Here is a 23,570-nt window from a genome sequence, read left to right on the forward strand (position 1 = left end):
TATCTCTTGAAGTAAATCAGATTGTAATGTTTTTATCTTTCAAGTTGACTTTATTTTGGTGACATGGACCTTATTTTAAAATATCGGATTTTATAATGATGACTCTTTTGCTATTACTGCTGCTCGGTATATTGTGATTTTGAATTTGAAGACATGTTTTAAATTAAATTATTATTTATTGGTACTATATTTACGAGTTGGATTTTGATAGTATAATTTGTTTATAATTTCATGTTATTTATAATGTGATTTTATATTGATGGAATAACGGTTTCGGAAAATGTCTTTAATAATCATAATGTGATCCACTAGACTTAGTCGAAACGCATAGGCCGGGTCTAGGGGGTTACATGTAGTCTTATTTGAGAGAAATTATAAGATTTTGGGAAACCTCACGTACCTCTATACTTTTTTTCTTTACTTAAAACCCATTTCTCAACCTTGGTATCGATATTAGTCTTACAATATCGATACCCTCGCTTGTCTCTACACTTACTCAAAACTTTCTGGAGTTTTAAAACTATGACCTAAAGTTTCGATACTATTGAAAGAGTATCAATACTCTTGCCCAAAAACTCACGAATTTGCCCAACACGAAATACAAATATCGATACTATCCCTATAGTATCGATACTCTACTTGCATAAGTCATAAAACACATACGAAAAATTCTATATTTCAATCCCAAAGACCCTAGTGAAGTCCCCAAACATTCTTTAAAGTCTTATGTGATTATAAGGAGCATAAATAAGGCTTTATATCATGTTTATAACATAAATTATGTAATATATCATTAACATATAACATTAAGCTTCACAACTTACTCTTAAGCTAGAACTCATTTCTAATGACCACTAGAAGTATGAAAGAGTTGTGAGTATGTTACTTGGCCTCCTTTGTTGCTAAAATCTCCCTCAACTCAACTAGGAGTCACCTTGCCTTTATCATTTGCTTTAGAACTTCACCCACCTCATTGGCAATGAAAACAAAACTAGGGGTTACTAATTTATCTTTGACTTGGAAACTTATTTAAAACACTATATACTACTTAATATTACTTAAAACAAGCCTAAATCTCTAGGTTTCTTTCAAACTCCCAAAAACTCATTTTGAAAACAAATTCTAAAACTCACAAAATGAAGATTGAAACAAAGCTTGAAGGATAGAGAGAAACATTCTTACCATGGCTAAACAAATCCAATATTGGAATGCTTGAAACTTGACTCTTGAAAGGGAGAAGAAATATAAACTAATGGGAGAAAAGAAGCATAAAAGAGGGTGAGATATTATGGAGAGATTGGTTACGTAAAATGATATAAAAAGAGGGGGAAAGTTTTCAGCTATTATCTCACTTTAAAAATTTCTCTTAGGTTTAAATCTTGGGCCTACCTTAGGCCCAACACCTATATAACTTGGTCCAACTATCTTGGGAGGTCTAGTTGGCTTGACTTAAAGGTCTTAGGTTGACCCAAACTACTAACTCGGGTTTCGGGGTATTACAACTCTCCCCTCTTACAAAAAATTACGTCCTCGAAATTTTCCTAGAGAAAGGTTTTACTCTGAAACTCTACTCGACATTTATGATAGTCTTGACCACTAAAACATCTAACTCTGAGGACTGAACACTCAAACCCTTATCTTAAAAGCATCGACTGAAAGTATCTCATTAACTAGCTCATAATGAATAGAATAATCCTTATGACACTTCACAACTCACTATTAACACCAAAACTTTCTTTATTAACCTCTTTATCTACTCAATAAAGTCAACCCTGAGACCTCCTGTCACTTGCAAAAACTTCTACTAAAATCAACTTCTATGTTTCTATTGTGCAACTCTAATCTAATACTCATCTGCGCTAAGCAACTACTTCCTCGATGTTATGATTTTTCAACAAAACCTTCACTAGAGAAAACCTTTTGTCCCCTACTGGTCGACATAAACTTTAAACCTTTGAGCTTCTCACTGAACATCATTATCTTATTCTTATCTTTCTTTCTAAGCTTAAGCTATCGAACTTACACTTTAAATTGACATCTACTGTGGCCTGAGTTCTCTACTATTGTAGATGCAGAAGTACGATATAACTCTGTCAACCATGTATACTCATAAACTCCTTACTGACATTAACTAACTCTAACTGACACTAACCATCACTAACCCAAAAATCCTAGGAATGTCAATCTTGATGCTCTAATACCACTAAATATAACAATCTAGACCAGTATGACACACAGTCGATCGATTTAAGGTGCTACACGGAACCACCAAAGTGGCTAACCAACTTATTCTTACTTTCTTGTGATTTAAAATAACTCTTTACATCTGAGAGCCGCCAAAATATATAGATACCTACATACTGACTCTTAACTGACTTTAAAACTCAATACAACTGAATTCATGAATATACATGCCATTTAAGAAACTTGTGACGTACTATGCACTACATTGGATCTATGCATCAGTATCTTTAAAGCTTCTTAACTGTTGGATCTACTAACCTGTCCATAGAAAAAGGTTGATCTAACTAGCTCAGTGGCACACTAACAACTAAAACATACTAAAAGTTTGTCACTGAAATGCTCAAGATATCAAGTCTACTGCTATCTAGTTTACTGTTATCTAGTTTATTGGTATGTTATGTTCCGCATTAGTGAGTATACTCTTATACTCACTCTCTATTCTATGGTAGACATCATGGTGCGGCTGAGGGTTCTGCATCTCAAATCTTACACACCTCTTTAGTCTACCAAGAATATGGCCCCTGAAATCTTTGCATCGAACATCACACTCCCGACTAGACCAGTCTTTGAGTGTTGAACCTTGAGCCCAAACTAGTCAACTTAAAGTGCCTTGCGCACTACCTAAGAATATCCGAACTGATTCTATATTTTTGACTGTACTGACTTTTCTAAAGGAACTCGGGTGTCCTGGTCATTTTCCCGAAAATTCAAACAAAGCTAGTCTTATTTCACCTTACTTTATTCTTATTTCTATGTCTGAATTAAACATTAATAAATGTTCTCACTTGTTGTCTTATTTGAGAGAAATTATAAGCTTTTGGGAAACCTTACTTACCTTTATAATTTCTCTTGACTTAAAACTCATTTCTCAACCTTAGTATCTATACTGGTCTTACAATATCGATACCCTCGCTTGCCTCTACACTTATTCGTGCTTTAAAGCTCAAACTGTACCCTTGGCATCGATACTGGCCTTACAATATCAATACCCTATCTGTAGTATTGATACCCTACCTAAGGTACCAATACCCCTACAACTATTTCATTTATTTTAACCCAACTTTAAACACCTTCTATAGCACTTATTCTAGTGTTTTACACGATCCTATTTATGGTCATAAAATGGGTTTAGGGCCTCTCGGACAATGTTTTGGCCAAAACAGACTGAAAGTATTGATACTAGTCCAAGAGTATCGATACTCCTACAAAAGTTTTGATACTTTATATAAGTATCAATACTTTTAAACATTATGTTTTGCCCAATTTTGAAACTTTCTGGGAGTTTCAAATTATGACCCAAAGTTTCGATACTCTTGCCCAAAAACTCACGAATTTGCCCAACATTAAGAATAAATATTGATACTATCCTTATAGTATCGATACTCTACCTGCATAAGTCATAAAACACATACGAAAATGCTATATTTCAATCCCAAAGACCCTAGTGAGGTCCCCAAACATTCTTTAAAGTCTTATGCGATTACAAGGAACATAAATAAGGCTTTATATTATGCTTATAACATAAATCAAGTAATATAACATTAACATATAACACAAAGTTTCATAACTTACTTTCAAGCTAGAACTCATTTCTAATGACCACTAGTAGTATGAAAGAGTTGTGAGTATGTTACTTGGCCTCCTTGGTTGCTAAAATCTCCCTCAACTCAAATAGGAGTCATCTTACCTTTATCCTTTGCTTTAAAACTTCACTCTCATCATTGGCTAATCAAAACAAAACTACGGGTTTCTAACTTGTCTTTAACTTGGAAACTATGTTAAAAAACTTTATACTACTTAATATTACTCAAAACAAGTTTAATTTCTAGGTTCCTTTCAAACTCTCGATAATCCATTGTGAAAAAAAAATTCTAATTCTCACAAAATAGAGTTTGAAACAAAACTTGAAGAATGTAAAGAAACATTCTTACCTTGGCTAAACAAATATACGATTAGAATGCTTGAAACTTGGCTCTTGAAATGAAAAAGAAATGGAAACTAATGGAAGGAATAAGAAGAATAGTGGGTGAGATATTATGGGGAGTTTGGTTACGTGAAATGATATAAAAAATAGGGGAAAAGTTTTCATCTTCAACAAAATGGGTAAACTACACTTTATGTCTTTCACTTATTAATCACTTTAAACTATCTCTTATGTTTAACTCTTGGGCCTACCTTAGGCCAACATATATCTAACTTGGTCCAACTATCTTGGGAGGTCTAATTGCTTGACTTAAAGGTATCGGGTTGACCCAAACTACTAACCCGAGTTTCGGGGTATTACAATTACGTTAGAAGATGCCACTTACCAACTTTGTGTTCTGGTCAATAGAACGACACTAGTGAGGAACAACGATTTCAACCGATTCACTATTGTTCAGGCAATTTTAGGGAAGATGCCACCACCAGAAGTCTTATACGGGTACCGGATATGGAACACTTGGTTGGAGTCCAAATTTAATGTGATTAACGACTCTATCGAGGAAGAGGTCATATTTACAAACGAAGTGTATTATCTCCAATTAATTGGAGGGATATTGTTACCGGATAAATCTGATAATTTGGCACACATTCAATATCTTCCGATATTAGAAAATTTTACTAAGTCTCGCAACACTAGTTGGGGCTCTTCCATTTTGGAATTTTTATAACAAGAACTTTGCAAGGCTACAATCATTAAAAGGGGTCAAAAAGCTTATGTGTCGGTTGTCTAGTCTTGTTACAATCTTGTATGTGATATCGATTCCATTTTTTACGCCAATTACATCAGCTCTGTTGGGTTTCCTTTGGCTGGAATGTAATTTTTTAACTTTAATTTTTTTAGTAAAATTTTAATTTTTTAATTTTATTTATTATATTTTTTATATGACGATATAAAATTACTGAGACCAAGTTATCGGGTGCAAATAAAATTGATATACGAATGAGGATCGATATCGCCGATCGATATGTGATAAATTACTAACATTTATATTATTTTTTATACTAAATTTTTATTTATACTAACTTTTATAATTAATGTTTACAGTTTTCTTGGGTTCTGTATTGTAACAATGAGATCCAACGGTTACTGCCACCAAGATTTTTTTAAGGATTAGAGTTGTGGTGTGTCATTACGCCTTTGCTACACTTTGTTATTGTTGAGATGCATGCCGTAGATATAGTGTTGCGACAGTTTGCGTCTCATCAACCAATTTCTATGCAAATATTTAACATGTATGCGCTTCATAGAATTGATACGCGTATGAAACATAAAGAAAATTGGCCGGATAAGCATGTTGTATGTCGAATAAGCATGTTGTATATCGAATAAGCATGTTGTATACATTCAACAATGGAATTAACGACATTTATATGTCCCTATTCGTTTCAAAATTACAGTTTCTGACCTAGTTTTCGATATTTCTCCATACCTATGAAATTATGAAGCAAATGAGAAACCATATTTAACAACATCGGAAGAGGGGAAACAATAGGAACAAATGAAGGCAAAGTTCGTAAAGGGAAAGAAAGCATCATCATTGGCATTTTCATCTTCTACTTCTATCAAATATTTTACATCTCATACCAGTTATGGATTTTATCCTCCATATCATGATTCAATGGAGAGTCAATCAAATTGGGTTGGAAGTTCATGAGGTGCAATGCAAAGAACTCAAGCATCTTCGACAAAACATATGGGTGAGGGTGAATGAGATCGTATTATATATGGTCAACAAGGTATTGACTTTGTAGCCAAGTCGAGTTAATGAAGATAATGATGGGATCAAATGCCTTAAGTACTGCATCACCGTATTTCAAATGTGAATCTCAAAGTGGAATGATGTTCAGTACACCTCATGTTCAACAAACAAATGAAGCGATCAAGGCGGGCGACCACGACGTACTCAACGAGCCTCATGCCATTATCATTCGACCACTCCTCAACATCGTCAAGAATTACGAAAATATAAATAAATCTCATTATGCATTGTCTTAGTTTGTAAGAACTTTTATTATTATTTTGTATGTATTAAACAATTTTTAAAATTATTTTTTGAAATTAAATTCGACGAAACTCATCACGTTGACATGATGAGTTTCAACGGTTAATTTTTTTAAAATTCAAATGTTGCATGTTACCCAACGACTATTTTATTTTTAAATTCCAGGGTAAGTCGTCACCTTGACATGACGAGTTTTTTTTTAAATTATTTACCGAATTAAAAATTACTTCCTACAGATATATTATAATGTTGGCCCACGTGGGGCCCACGGACCTGAAGACCATTAAAAATATTTTTTGACCAAACTCGTTAACTCGACGACGTAATGAGTTTGTGTTTCACTGCATTTATCATAGATTGTAAAATAAATTCGAGACTAGTCCATTGGGCCAATTATTTTAGCCGATTGGGGTAATCGGCCCAAAATAACCCAAAATCAACCTCCAACCCCATTCCTTTCCGGGCATTGTATTATACATATACTTGGGACCCAAGTTTGAGGTATACTATATTGATTAAGATCTTAGAAGCCCAATATTAAAAGGTTGAATAAATTAAAAGATAGGGTGAGAAACTAATAAAGAAAATCAGAAGGAAAGTAAACAATATATGAAAACACTAAAGATGGAGAAAGTTATCCAAATTGGTGTCAGATACATCTTCATGCATTTCACCTTGCATAAGCGACAAAGGAATATTTACGACCAAAAACTTTAGATCTAATCTAAATCCTCCACCCCTCTTTTAAAGCATCCATTTTCCTCCAAAACCAGCCAACCCTTTTTTTTGTCTTTTCCTCATCTATTGTGTTCACATTTGCAAGCACTGGATTTAGAGGTTTCTGACACCAATTTCTTCATTTATAACCTCGCCTCCCCAAATTTCATTGCTTGCATGCGCCTCTCCTCTCTATCCCGCCCATTATGTATGTTTTCATTCTATGATGTTGATGAAATAATAACTCACGACTATAATTTCGGAGTGATTATTGATTAAATTTTAATTCAAATTTTGATTAAAATCTCTTAAAAGTTAGGAGTTTAAACATAAAATTATGATTATTTTTAATTTAAGAATTCAGTCTATTTATAAATAATTTAAATATTATATAAAAAATTGATTCAAATGAATTTCCCAAACGTACGGAATTGAGCGTAGTAATAAATACTAATAATATTTTGAGAATTAAAATTGTTCTATTTTGTTTAAATGAAAGCAAATGACGTCCATCAAGTGGTTCCAATGGTTAAAAAAATGTTATCATCTTTAAAAATTTTAAGCTCGAATAGTTACGTTTGTAGAGTGTGTTGTTTAATAATTAAAATATATATTGAACAATAGTACCTTATAATTACTCTAGATTATTTGAAAAAATAAAAATATAAAATCTTAGAGCTCAAACTAGGAATCTTAATACATTTTTGGAGAAAAACGTTAAACTTTATTGCGTGGCTGAAAGATTCGATACAAAAGATAAGTCGATACAACAATTGATACAGAAAATAATCTCATTGCTAGAAGATAGGAAAATCGAGCAATGCGTAATACAAGTAATGAATAGACTTTGAAATATCAGATTCACAGCGGGTTACTTCTAAGAACCCTTATGGAAATTTGTTTGGTGAACTTTTATAACGTCCACAAATTTATAAATTGGAGTGTTTCTTGGATCCGGTGATTAGAAATTTATTTCAAAGATTATTTTAATGAATTGCTGCATTCAAAAACGTACATCTTTCAGTTTAATTTGATTGGTAAAAAAAATCAATTTGATATTAAATTTAAAAAGTAAAAAGAAAATTACAAAAGAAAAATAAAAAAACAAAAATATAAATATAAATATAAATTTTTGCATGAGAAATATCTCAAAAGCTACAGACATTATACGCCAGGTGTCAAACCTTTATATTATATAAATTGTATATTTGGTTAATAATGTCATATTTTGGTTTTTTTAAGAAATTAATTAATTTAATTTTTATATGGAAAATACAATTCTCATCCATTTAGCATCCATACGAAATGAAAGAGAGAGAAAGCCGTTTCCCCACCTTTCTTAAACCGCCCTCTTTGTGATTGATGAATGCTTCAATTTTAAGTGGTATTCTTCACTTTTTGTCCGCAGTTTTAAGTCCTAAATTGAGTAAGGAAATCACTTGACCCTAAATCTAATTTAGGACTGATATATATGTGTTTTTGATTATAATGTCGATATTTGAAATGTTTCTTAGCTGTCTCTATATTTTGTAAAGAGTAAGAGATTGTAGGAACCTTTATATTGAGTCATGCCAGGAAATGTTAGAAGCTTTCTGTTAAATTGGCATTTCCAACCAATTAGAAAGGATTTTAAACCTGGAATCTATCTTTTTTCGGTTTTATCTGGTGTAATCTGATGTAACGGTGGGTATAATCTGATGTAAGAGTTTGTAGTAGCTAAATAAGATAGAACGTGGCGACAAATTGGAAATGTTGAGCAGAATGTGAATACCGTGACAACTCGGACGACATTTCTAGGCAAAAAAGACAAAAGAAGATATTTTTATTAAAGCCAACTGTACTTGTCTACACGTGCTCTCTGATGCAGCCACCTAGGAGGGGACCACTGCCACCTTTGTAGCACTCATCACGTGAAGGGAATGAACCTTAGGGTACCATGTGAATTTTTACACAAATCCCTAGGTTTATTCCCCACTATAAATAGGATATGAGGTCATCATATTTAAGGGACTTTATTTTGAAACATTTTATGCTAAAACTTTTGAGAGGAGAGGCGGCTGAAAGAAAAGTTTCACCTTTTTCCTTATCTTCATATTTACGTGGTGTTCCTCCATTAATAAGTTCGAGGGAGTGGTGAGCTAGGCGTCGGAGGGGAGCTACCGAGCTAAAGCGGTTCGTGGTGGCCGAGGGGGAGCTCCGACAGAGCGCATTGAAGGCTTTTCCTCCATCCCTTTGCTGTTTTTTTATCACTTATCATATTTGGGTTGTATGAAACAAATGAATTTTACGAATTGTTTCATGGATTATTTGAACCCCACCATGAACTAACTTTATTTGGTGGGAGTTCACTATGGATGCATAAGTTTTCTTTAATGGATGGTTTATTTTCTTTTTATGCTTTATTTTTTTTGCTTATGGTGCTTAATGACTTAAGGTTGTAGGAGCTATGAGAGTAGACATTCCTTAGGAAAAATACTTAGTGTTCGAGAGAAACTAAGTAGCTTATCTTTAGTGTTCGAGAGAAACTAAGGAGGATCAACATAAGCAATGGGTTTTTAGATAGTATCTAGACCTAATCCACCCTTAGATATAAGGCTAGGATTTCAATCGACTAAAAGGAGTAGTGCTCGGTCGAGAGGTTATATGCTAGTGCTGACGCTGAGTGGTATTGTCTTGACATATTCTGTTGATCTGAACCAACAGGATCCCTGCACCTGTTAATGCCGATAGGTATTGCCATGACATTCTCAACCTGTCGAGTCTCTTGACTATAGATAGCATAGGGCATTTTAGTAAACTCTGTCTAGAAAGTAAGACATAGAAGTAAGACCATCCTGAGAAGATAGAATTAAGTTTCCTAAGTGACTCCTATCATTCATTCCTATAGTAACTTGTTGTGTGAGGATTGTCAAAATATTCTATTCAAATCCAGATTTTACATTTTGTTTTGCTTTTACATTCTAATTTGATTACACTACACGCAATCTATTTTGCCACAACATTTCCATTTAATTCCACATCACACTATCATTTCATACCCACTAACATACATTTCATTTTTCCTCAGTATTCTCATTGGTACATACAACCACACTAACTATACTTAGAGTAGTTTTTTGCTTTGATTGAACTTATAAATTTCTTTCAATCCCTGTGGATACGATACTCACTCATCACTGTATTACTTGCTCGATTGTGTATACTTGCACATACTTTACATCCATATTTAGTACTCACAAAACCCAGGCAAGTTTTTGGCGTCGTTACTAGGGATTAGCAACTAGAAGTTTATTAGTTGTCATACCATTTTTATTTTACTTCTTAATTTTTTTGTATAGTTTTACTTGTTATTTTCCTTTTTCTTTTCAGATTTTTCTTGTATTTTTCAGGTTTTTCTTGGTTTATGACCAGAAGACATTTTGACGAGCTATTAGAACCAAGTAAACATGAGATTGGGAGGATTTTTAGGTAAAGGAGACGTGCTCAACGTGCTCAAGAAAACATGCATCAAATTGTAAATCAAGGAATTGGTCAAGAGGAAAATCTGAATGTCTAGCCAATTCCAAATGTTGGGAATACAGCTAGGCCTCATGCTATTCGAGATCATTTAAACCGTACCTTGGACGACCTAAAACTTGCTATTGTAGCTCTCAAGATTCAGGCAACCCATTTCAAGCTTAAACCGGTTATGTTCGACATGTTGGACTTGATTGGACAGTTTGGCGGTGCTCCTCAATAGGATGCAATGTAACAAGTTCGAGCATTTTTAGAGGTCTATGATTCTTTTCGACAACAAGGTGTGCATGAAGATGTGATGAAATTGAAGTTATTTACATATTCTTTGAAAGATCACGCCACGACATGGCTTAATGGAGTACCTTCTGGCTCGATAAAGTCTTGGTCTGCTCTGTGTAAAAGATTTTTGCTACGGTATAATCCACCGAACATGAACACCCAACTAAAGGCATTTGACATCCTGGATAAGATTTCCAACAATGATTATCAATTCCCATCTTGAAGGCTTGGAACATGATGAAAAACGCCAGAGACATTTGAGTTGGATACTAAGGATTCCGTGTCCACCCAATTTTTTTCCATTACCAATATATTGAAGAATTTGCAATGATCAAGTGAGGTGAAAGAAGTAAAGGCATCTAACTCAGCATGTCTATTATGCTATGGAAATCACCGTGAGAGCAAGTGTCATACCAATCAAGAATCCATCAACTATGTAGAAAACTATAATCAAGGCAATAAAAACCCCTATTCTAACACCTATAACCCTAGATGGCGTCAACATCCATACTTCTCATGGGGAAATCAAGAAACCAACAATCCTAATAAGCCCTCTAGGTAGCAGAATTTCAATGACTCCAAAGGATTTCAAGCAAATATTTCATGGTATAATTCTAACAAGGGAGTATCATCTTCATCGAACATAAGTTCTTTGGAGGCCACGATTCAAGATTTTATAGCGACCACGAAGATCATGCTGCAATACCATGCTACATCCATGAAAAACCAATGAGCTTTATTACATAGTCAAGGAGCTTTGCTTTAAAGCCATAGCTCGTCTTTGAGGACCTTGGAGAGTCAAGTTTTCAAATTGTCGCGACATTACAAGAACGTCAACCAAGTCATCTGTCGAGTGACACTGAAGTCACTAAAGCTCATGAGAAGGAGCAATATAGTGCACTCACTCTACAGAGTGGCACCCAAATCAATTAGTCAAGTTTTCAAATTGTCGCGACATTACAAGAACGTCAACCAAGTCATCTGTCGAGTGACACTGAAGTCACTAAAGCTCATGAGAAGGAGCAATATAGTGCACTCACTCTACAGAGTGGCACCCAAATCAATTTACATGACTAGTTTAGGGGAAAGAAGAAGGATGATTTAACCCCTGTAACCATGCAAGCTGAGCATGAAATGCTAGAAGAGATACAAGTGGAGGAGGATAAGGGTGAGGGTTCATCCAGAGAAACTATTGAGGGAGAAAACAAAAATTCCACGGTAAAAGTTGTTACCACCCAGTCATCAGAAGAAGTCAAACCCCTACCACCCTTCCCACAAAGACTGGAGAAGCATCAATTCAAGAAGTTTGTCGACATTCTAAACCAACTGTATATCAATATTCCTTTTCTTGAAGCTATAGAAAAAATGCCTACATATGCCAAATTTCTTAAAAAGATTGTTACCAAGAAGAGAAAAGTTAAGAAGTACGAGGCCATTGCCACATCAAAAGCATATTGCTCTGCCTTGAGCAAGCTACCACCAAAGCAAAACAATCCAGGTAGTTTTATTATTCCATGCTCTATAGGAGAAAATTATGTGGCTCAAGTAGTTTTATTATTCCATGCTCTATAGGAGAAAATTATGTGGCTCAAGTGTGAACTTAATGTCAAAGTTAATATTCCTGAAGCTTGGAGTAGGAAATACATGACCTACCTCCGTTATTTTACAAATAGCCGACCACTCCCATGTTCATCTTGAGGTACGAGTTGAAGATGTCATCGTCAGGGTGGACAAATTTGTGTTCCCAGTAGACTTCCTTATACTTGATTGTGAGGCAGATGTCATGGCACCCATAATATTGAGAGACCCTTTCTAACTACTAGGCGTATTCTTATTGACTGTGAGAAGGGTGAGCTCACCAAGAGAATGGCTGACTAATGTGTGATCGTGAATGTATTTCGTACTCTCAAGTATATGGATGAGTCTGAAGAATGTCAGATCATTCTGGAAGAAGGCACATTGCTTGCATGAGAAGCTGATCAATTTTGCCATAATAGTTTCATTCAGCTGGAAAGTTATGAGAAGCTTATTGAAGAGGAAATCATCGAGGAGCCCAAGGACTTTTCTTTGGAGGTGCAGCAGGCTAGCTTTCTCATAGCTAGCTCAAGTACATGCTTTGAACCTCTTAATTTTGATGAGTTTGTTCCTCCTACGCCCTCATTACAACGTGCACCTACCCTAGAGCTAAAGAATTTGCCGCAACATCTTAAATATGTTTACTTGGGTAGTGATGAAACTTTACCTATTATTATCTCGTATTCCCCTACTCTTAACTAGGAATATAGTTTGTTAAGTGTTTTTTCGCAGTATAAAAATCGTTAGGATGGACAATGGCGGATATGAAAGGGATAAGTCCCACTATTTGCATGCATAAGATCTGCTGGAAGAATGCCATGGAAAATCCATAGAGCCACAAAGAAGATTAAACCTAATGATGAAGAAGGTGGTAATGAAAGAAATCCTCAAATGGTTTGATGCTGGAGTGATTTACCTCATATCTAATAGTTCATGGTGAGTCATATCCCATGCGTGCCCAAGAAAGGAGGCACAACTGTAGTGACCAGTGAAGACAATGAACTATTACCAACGCGCACTGTCACCAGATGACAGATATGCATGGACAATCACAAGCTAAACAAGGCTACCAAGAAGGACCACTTTCCTTTGCCCTTGATCGATAAAATGTTAGATCGATTTATCGGCAAGACATTTTATTACTTCTTGGACGGATATTTAAGTATAATCAAATTGTCATCACACTAGAGGACCAGGAGAATACTATGTTCACGTGTCCCTATGACACGTATGCTTTTCAGGTGGATGCATTGTAAACTCTGTAATGTCTCAGCAACTTTTCAACGCTGCATGCAAGCTATCTTCTCTGACATGGTTGAGGACATTGTAGAAATATTTATAGATGACTTCTCTATTTCTAGAGATGACTTTGAGAAATGTCTAGGCAATCCAGCGAAAGTAATCAAGCGATGTGAGGAGGTCGATCTCGTACTGAATTAGGAAAAAGTGTCACTTCATGGTGACCGAAGACATTGTGCTCGGCCATAAGATCTCTCACAATGTCATTGAAGTGGACAAAGCCAAAATTGAGGTGATCAATAAGCTACCCCCACCAACATCTATCAAGGGTATTCGGAGTTTCCTTAGACATGTTGGGTTCTATATAATTAGACTCACCATATCTAGTTATGCACGATGCCATGGGAATTGTTGAAAAGCTGAGGTTCATTTATAATTATCTGCACCTATGAAGCCGATTGACGTCACCATTTGATTACTTGCCGATATGCATGGCAAGTTAGGTCAAGCTGAGGTAAAATTTTCCATGTTATATATTATGCTAGTCGTACCTTAAATGAAGCACGATTGAACTGTACTACCACTTAGAATGAATTACTTGCCGTAATATTTGCATTTGGCAAGTTTAGGTCATACTTGATAGGCACCAAAGTTATTATTCACACTGATCATTCCGCTATAAAATACTTAGTGAACAAGAAAGATGCCAAATCTAGACTTATTATATGGATATTAATTTTGCAAGAATTTAACTTTGAGGTAATAGATAAAAAAAGGTACTAAGAATCAGGTTGTAGACCATCTATCTAGGCTAGAGAACATTTCAAAATGTCATGACAATTTAGAAATTCAAGAAAAATTCCCTGGTGAGAAAATTTTATATGCCACAACAATTCCATGGTATGCTGACATAGTCAATTTTCTTGTGTGTGGTATTTTACCTTTTGAATTGAACAACCAGGGCAGAAAGAAGTTCAAGCATGATGCCATGTTCTATTTTGGAATGAGCCATATTTATTCAAACAATACGCAAAACAGACTATTCGACGTTGTGTCCCCGAGGAGGAGCAAAGAGACATTCTACACCATTGCCACACAACATTTTGAAGGTGTGAGGACCGTTGCTAAGGTCCTTCAATCAGGCTTTTATTGTTCTTCCATGTTCAAGGATGTTCATGAGTTTTGCAAAGCATGTGATAGATTCCAGCGCACTGGGAACATCAAGGAATGAGTCTAAGACAATGCTCAAGTTCCTTCAGAAGAACATCTTCACACGATTTAGAGCACCTAGAGCCATCATCAGCAACGAATGAACTCATTTTGATAACAAGATAATTACCAAGCCATTGCAGCGATATGGAGTGCGACACAAAATTGCCACAACGTATCATCCACAAACCAATGGGCAAGCTGAAGTGTCTAACCGTGAGATTAAGCAAATCTAGGAGAAGGTGGTGAATCCTAGGAGGAATGATTGGTCCTCGAAGCTTGATGAAGCACTTTGGGCTTATTGAACAACATTGAAAACACCTCTGTGAATGTCACATTCCAAGATGGTGAATGGGAAAGCATGCCACCTATGGTGGAGTTAGAGCATAAGGCATATTGGGCTATTAAGAAGCTTAATTTTGATGCACAACTAGTTGGGGAGCAAATATTACTTGACCTGAATGAAATAAAAGATTTTAGAGGACAAGCATATGAAAATGTCAAGCTTTACAAGGAAAATACCAAAAAGTGGCATGATCGAATGCTTTTTCTAAGGAAGTTTCAAATAAGTCAGCATGATCGAATGCTTTTTCCCGGTAAACTTAAGTCACGATGGTCTGAACCCTTTGAAGTACACCATGTCTACCCTCATGGTGTTGTTGATATAAGGAACATAGATGATGGGACCATTTTGAAAGTCAATGGCTAGCATCTAAAAGTATACCAAATAGCCCCGCCCTTGTGTGACAAATCAGTATTTTTCTTGCAATATGCCTGAGTCTGCCCATACATCATTTTGAAAATGACACGACATTTTAGATTTACTCTTGTGCATAAAAAGTGTGCAATTTATTTTATTTTATTATTTGTTAAGTTATTTTTCAGTTATATGAGTAGTTTTTAATTTTTTAGGGACCCACGCAAATGGCATGTGAGGATAGTACGGTTAAGGATAGAGAAGTGGGCGGCAACAAGACAAACAGAAGAGGGAAATCTTTACTTTTGACTTTTTGAAATTTCTTTCTTTTTTGGTTTTACTTTTGCATTTAATAATTTTTTCTCTTTCTTTAAATCACCCCCATCCACCCGTTAAATAACCAATTTCCCCTTTTTATTTTTATCTTTTTAATCTCTCATTTCAACTTCATCTTCTTTTCTTCTTTTTCCCTCTTTTAAGCAGTACAACCAAAAATGCCATAGCAATTCCCTCTGCGAAAGAGTCAACGCCCTTTGAAGAAGATGTATAAATGTGAGGAGCCTTAATTCACCCTGATCCCTGAAGGTCATAGGACACCCCCTACTACACATCCAACAGACTCTTAAAAACTCCAGTCCTACACCATTATGCAAGCGTCCACGTCGCACAGCTACCACAGCACCACCACCACCACTATAAATAGTCAAAGTATCTTATATTGCATTGCAATAGCAAGTAATTTAGTTTAAACTTAGTTTTTATCAAGCATTGAAAACAATGCTTCTCTCAAGTTTGGGGGACGTAGGGTTCTTATTCAATCATTGCATGATAGTATTAACAGAATAAATATGTCATGACATTAGTAAGTGTTCAATTTAGTTTTTTTAGAATAAATTAATGATGTCCGATGATGATAAACTCTTTATGGCTAGAATTGAATGTACATGACTGTTGAGGATGATAGAACCAACTCTAGGACTTACTTCTTTGTAACTTTTGATACACGATTGTATTTTCAATGATTAAGGAACTTAGAAATTTTTATAAGAGAACTCTTGCATGTCTTGCCATAAAACTTTAACAATGACCTTGAATAATGAAAACCCCACATGTTTCTAAAAATGAAAAAAATTGTGATGAAAAAATGAAATTGTGAATTAATGCTTTGGTATAACTGTAGAGGGACACTTCGCTATGTCATGGCATTGCCTGGATAATTTAAATAAATGGGCATATGAGTGAATGAAAGTAGTCACGGGATGACTCTACTGACTAGCTCAGGGTGGAAGGTATGCTCTCCCTTTCACCTAGAGTGTGGGATGATAGGGGTGATGAGCTGACACCCCTCATAACAGTTTACAAAAAAACATTGTGGGAGTAAACTTGCATTTAAGTGACTAATAAATGTCATGGAAAAACAAGAGAGCTTGCCTAGAAATTTTCTAGATTTGTTAAGCATGGACTAAATACAATCACGTACACGCACACAAAGAATCTTGGCCTAGGGAACAATACTTGATTTCTCAAACTAGTCTAGCGTGTTGAAGCCAACTATCCTGAGGGCTGAAATTCTATCCCATATGACTAGCTTGAATCTGAACTTGCTATGGTATTTTTTTAAGTCCTGAACTTAAAAAAATTAATATAGCCAGTGTAGACACCTATTTTGTCTGGGTCTTTTTTATTTAATTAATTAAAATATTAATACTACCATTAGTTATTATTATTATTAATTATTTTTATTAATATTACATTTTACATTTCTTTTGCAGGCTTAAAACCCAAGCCCAATTCAAGCCAAAACAACCTACCTGAGGTCCAAAACAGACAACCCAATTGACTCAACTCATCAACCCAACTACAACATCAACCAGACCCAAAGCCTAATAGTACAAACTTGAGCCAAGAAGGTCCAATAACCCGACCTAGTACAAGACCCAACAAAGTTGTGACCCATCAGACTCAGCCCGAACCGGCCCAGGAACCGACTCAAGAACTGGCCCAGTAACTGACCTAGACCCTCTAGGGTTTCCCCTTCTCTGCCCCAGCGCCGCACCATCAGGACCGTCTGATCTGGACTCATCCAACGGTCTAGATCAATGGCTATTTAGGGTATAAACCCTAAGCCTAGCTACTGCTATCGCCACCGATCCTCTGACGCCGCCGTTTTAGCCCAATGTCACTAGTCAATCAAGGAAAGAAAAATAGTTAGAAAAACCAAATAAAAATTGAAAAGTAATATGTGATATCCAAGGCAAATCCCCAAGAAATCTCAACAAATCCAAATCTATCATCAGTCACACAGAGAGGCAGAGGCAACATAAAAGAAAGCATCAGAGAGAGATATCAGGGATTCCATTCGAGACTTGGGAGAGAAAAATTAGAGAAAAAAGGATAGAGAGAGATTCGAAAAGTATAAACCCCAAAGAAAATAGAAAGAAAATATAAGAGGGGAGAGAGACCATACCTCATCGAACGCCAATGAATCGATGTCGCCGAAGAAGAATAAATAGAACGATTTCTTCTTAGATCTGCAGCGTCTAGGCCAAACAGGTCCCAAATCCGTGATCAGAGCGAAAGGACACTTCGAATGGTGCCTTTTTTTTCTTCTATGACGCCGGCGTATGGCGACAACCGCATGTCACTAGCGGCTGGCATAGCGGAGTCCCACTGGTTTCTGGGAACCATTGAAGCTTCGGTGAGAGCTCCTCTCTCTCTCTCTCTCTCTCTCTCTCTCTCTCTCTCTCTCTCTCTCTCTCCCACAAAAGCAAAACAGGGAAATGAGGGAATGGGAGAGAAAAAGGCTTGTTTGGGGGTTATATACATCTAGCAAAATGTTTCAGCTAAGGACCTTCAACGTGTTTTCCTGCTAGGGTAAATATCTATTTAGGCCCCTGTTACCTTGTAATGTTTTATTTCAGACATTAATGAAGTTCCTTTTTATTTTATTTCAAGCACATATTTTTCAGCATTTATATTTTGGTATTGTTATTAGTATTTTGTGTATTCTTTTAAATATTTGGCTTTAGTCCCATAGTTTATAAATGTTCCTTTTTAGTCACTGATTTTAAAGGTTGTGTATTTCATTTGATGTTCTAATTTGGCCATGACATTTGTGAATATTTTATTTTGATCACTGTTTTACTTTTGGTTTAATTATTATTCGGCCTTCATGTTTTTGTTTTAATGCAATTTAGTCCTAAGTATTATTTATGGGTTATTTACATTTCTAATGCATGTATTATTTAGAATTTACGATTTGACCTCCAATTTATTTTGTAATTACTGTTTAGCCCTTTTAGTTTCTATTTTATCTATTTTAGTCCTTTAAATGTATGTAATTACTTTTTAATCCCTTAAGTTTCTATTTTATCTATTTTAATCCTTTAAATGTTTGTATTCACTATTTTATTCCTTTAACTTTCTGTTTTTTCTATTTAGACCCTTTAACTTTATATTTTTGGTATTTAATACCTTAGGCTTCTATTTTTGCCATTTTGTCCTTTAAATTCCTGTTTGTACTATTTTCTCCTTTGAGTTTGTGTTTTTTCCATTTTGGTCATTGTAAGTTCAAATACTTACTTTTTGCTCATTTGTATTTCAGTTTGTAATATTTATTTGTTTTCATTTCAATCCCTTATGTATGTACATGTTGTAAGTGTTATTATTTTATGTTGTAAATATTTTATTTTATATCGTATTTGTTTATATTATATTTCCTTAAATATTAATATTATCTGAATATTTCAAGAACTCGTATTTGTAGAACGGGTATAGAAAGTATCACTTGATCGAAGTGTACAATCTAATACGACGTTCAGACTAAATGGAACTTGAAATAAATCAATTTTAGTTTGTTAATTGTTAATTCATTTTTATTTTACACTGAACAATGCAAGTTATGTATTTTATTTTTTGCAACTGTCAATTTGCAATTTATATTTGATATGCATCTTTTACATATTCGAGGATAGAATATTCTTTAACAATGAAAAATAGTTGAAATAGTTTTCCCGACGGATGATTGCAAATTTCAAGATTTTTTATCGAGTTAAAGGATTTTCTTTAAATAGTTAATTCAAAACAAATTAATCAATGTTCGATAAACGGATCATAAATTAACTTTATATTCGATTTATAAGTTCCACCATTTACGACAACATGTAAGCGACCGAGTACCAAGTTTTGGGCATTGTGGGTGCTAATCCTTCCCCCACGCTTAATAGACTCCTGAGCCCGTTTTAAATGAATCTTTGGTAACGCAGACCGAATTTTGTCTTGAAAAGCGATTTTTCTTAAAATTATGTTTAAAAGACGTTTTTAGGTATTCGACATACCTATCCCAAAGGTCGATGGCGACTCGATTCAATTTTAATCCAAATCAATTCCAAATCACCAAATTCAAGTTATAATCATTTTTAAAATAGTATTTAATTATTTTTTAAAAAAAAATGGTTATGAAAATCATCATCCTATTTTTTTTCAATTAATGTGATCCTGCATCTTTAGAAGAAGAAGAAAAACTTAATGTGACTCTTTGACTAATATCTTTTATCGTTGATAAACAGAATTGTTACTTTTGACTGATTTGGCATGTCAACTTGCCCAGTTCACTCATTTAATGTTATCACAAATTGGGTAAATTACACAATTTTATCATTCAACTATCTTCTCTATTATATTTTGGTCACTAAACTTTAAAAGTTTACAATTTAATCACTCATCTTTTGAATTACTCCTATTTGATTACTATAATTTATTTTATTATTATTTATATATGATGTGGCATTTATTATTATTATTATTTTATTAATATATGATTAAAATAATATTAATTAAATTAATTACACAAAAATTTTGAATCAAATAGGGTTTGAACTTTTCATATAAAAGTTCATCTTGTTCTTCATCATTCTCAGAAAAATCCAGTTTTCAGTCAGACACCGCCTCGTCGACCGCAGCTTATCGGCATCGTATATCTTTCACCGACGACGGAGAAGGAAAAGTTTAGCTAATTTTCCTTGACTGTTCCACCCTTTTTCCCAGCATTCTTCTTTTTGAACTCTACAACAAATCAATAAATCTGACCAACCCATCAATGGGTTTCCATTGTTCATTTACCCTAAACCAAAAAAAAATAGTGGGTATTCAGAAATTTCCAAAGAAGCTAAACTAACCAGCAAGGGAAGCCCTATGGGGTTTGGCGAATTCCGAGAATTCAAATTTCTTCAAGTGCTTTAAACACATCCTCCACATTTATTGTTTGCCTCTTCGGTTCCTTGCACTTGCACATATCATTTGCTTTGATTCATCAACAACTCTTAATAATAAAACCCTAAATAAATCAAAAAGCAAGCATTTTGTGGATTTTGTTTTGATCGACTTATGTGACATTGATGACCTTGACCAGCGGGGACGACGGGGAGAAATGGGACATGGGCAGCGGTGGCGTGAAGAAACAAAGAAGAAGGGAAAAGAGGAGACGAGGGTACTACACTGGTGATACAAAGGAGGGAGGTAGTGTTTTGTGTTTAAGATAAAATGTCTTAACTTTAGCCTTAGTCCCTGAAGTCTCTAGGAGGGAGGTAGTGTTTTGTGTTTAAGATAAAATGGGTTAACTACAGCCTTAGTCTCTGAAGTCTCTAGGGTTTCCGAAGTTGAAATTTTTTAGAGTTTAGTGACCAAAATAGAAGAGATCAATGACGTAAAACGTTGTTCAAATGACCACATTAATTTTTTTTCGAGTTGGAGAGTCATATTGATCAAATAAAATAGGATAGGGCGCATTGATTTTTTTTTTTGAAGTTGGGGGCTAATTTTTGCCTTTACAAAACTACAAAGAAAAAAGCGAGAAAAAATAATTAAAAGAAGTGAACACAGCCGCTAGTCAAAGACCAAAACGGCTATCTTCGATGGACGACATCAGTGATAAAGCAAGCAAAGTAGAGAGATTTGAGAGATACCTTATAGTACAAGGAAACCAACTTAGGGCAAATTCTAGTACCAAATTTAAATCTTATTATCAAAAGATTTAATTTTCATAACATGGTAATTTTTCATTGTATGATATAGGTTTCATCTGGAAGTTCCCCTAGAGGTATCGTGACGTATTGAAATATCATTTTATAATTAAACTTCTATATAACTAATTACAAATATCTCATCATAAATAGGTATCTAATAAAATATCTTTAATGACTTAAATTTCCAAATGAAATTTAATAAGAAGAAGATAAGAATTTAACGTCCTAGTCGACCCAAGGAAAACAAATATAGTTAGAAATTAAATATTAAAACCTTGCTGGTAAGACCAACTATAGAAAATGAAATTTCTATGAGTATATACCCATTTATCATGTCACAAACAACATGAGAACTTATCTTATATTAAAAAAGAGAGAGAAAACAAGTAGATGGATAAAATGGAAAGGAATTTTCATGCATGGTAGAGAGAAATATTTCGAATCAACTATTCTTCCTAAGAACCAACATTAGTTCATATATATGATCGTTGATCAGATAACTGAAGTGGATGGGGAAATTCTTGAAGTCATTGGCCTAAGTTGCGGTGTCGCGGATGCTGCGGACGTTACGTAACGTTTTGCGGTTGTCTCGGGCGTGATTTTTTAACGTGTTGCGGTTGTCATGGACGGTTGCGTTACGTTAATATTACGTCGCAGTGACCTTCAAAACCGTTACAATGCGGCCGTTACACTGCGTTGCGGCCGCAATTTAATACCATGTTATAGATAATGAAGCATACAATCAAATTCTTTCTGGCAATAAGAGCAAGTGAAATCCACACTTTACAAGTAATCCAAAACATTACGATGATATTGCCCATTACACAAATCATCTAATTAAATTCTAAAATCATTATCCACCCCTTAGGCCTTATCTAAGCATCTGCATGTTGCCAACAACTTGATGATGATGAGATGGCTGACAAGCTTTCACCAACGGGGAGTAACCGACTGCTGCACTCGGAAACCCTACGCCCATTGGCCTATTCACAGCAGCTTGTTCCAGCGGTCGCACCTGTTTCTTCAGGAACTTAACATAATTAATAGCTTCGTCCAACATGGAAGCAGTGTCCATCTTAGTGCCTCCCGGAACCAGTCTTTGTAGAATCCTTATCCTCTCACTTATTCGTTCCCTTCTATGCCTGGCGGCCACACTCTGTGGATCCTTTGAGATCTTAATGTTCCTTCTCTTCGGAGGCTTAATGGATTCCGGGTCTATATGAATAGGCTGCATTGCCGCTATTCGAAAGATCATCTCCCTCATTGCTGCCATTGAGTTCTTATCAACAGAAGAAGGATATGAGTTGGAGTTGTTGAAAAGAGATGGATACTTGTTGGTGTTGGCCATATTGTTGGGTTTGAGAAGTGGAGCCATGGAATCTTGAACTGGGATATTGCCAATTAATGATAAAGTGGAAGTTGGTGAGGCCATGAATATGTTGAGTGAAGAAGGGTCATTAATGGGGTTAGGGTAAACGGGCAGTGTAGGTAAGAATGAGGAACTTGAAGTCCCATTGGAAGTCTATTTCAAAGGTCTTGAAAGGAGCCGACTCACAGAATTCAGGAAGCTTTTCCATCTGCATAATCATTGTCATCATGTCCATGTGATCTTCTGTTGAGGATTTGATCATGTCAACATCCATTGAATCTTCACTCAAACTAGATATTAAGGGTTCTTTTATATATATATATAATCAAAGATGTGCAGAACTAGAAGTGTATTTAAAAATTACCACCAATATCTAGCAGAGAAGCGAAGAAGGCTTTATGTAGTAACTTGTGACCAATATATATATATTTAAATACATGCAAAGCTAATAAGAAAGTTCCCTCTTCCAAAAAAAAAAACTCTTTTATGATTAAATGTGTGCTATCTGACAGTGACCGCCCATCATGTGAGGCTAACACCTCCGATCTGATGAATTTGATCATTAGCAGGGAAGAAGTCACCTTATGTTTAGGGGGCCACTGCCCCCAAATTTTTTATATTAAAAAAACATATAGAAAAATATGAAATTAGGACTTTAAATTTCAGTTTATTTTGATTTTATTCTCCCCATTTTTTATAATTAATTATATTTTATC

The 23,570-nt window shown here is 35.0% G+C and overlaps 1 pseudogene; it reads right to left on the reverse strand.

Moving 5' to 3' along the window:
- Positions 1-22,356: 22,356 nt before the first annotated feature.
- On the reverse strand, positions 22,357-23,141 carry LOC120216473 (annotated as a pseudogene).
- Positions 23,142-23,570: the final 429 nt, after the last annotated feature.

The sequence above is a fragment of the Hibiscus syriacus genome, unplaced genomic scaffold (genome assembly GCF_006381635.1).
Source record: "Hibiscus syriacus cultivar Baekdansim isolate YM2019G1 unplaced genomic scaffold, ASM638163v2 tig00110160_pilon, whole genome shotgun sequence".
NCBI classification, from domain to species: Eukaryota; Viridiplantae; Streptophyta; class Magnoliopsida; order Malvales; family Malvaceae; genus Hibiscus; species Hibiscus syriacus.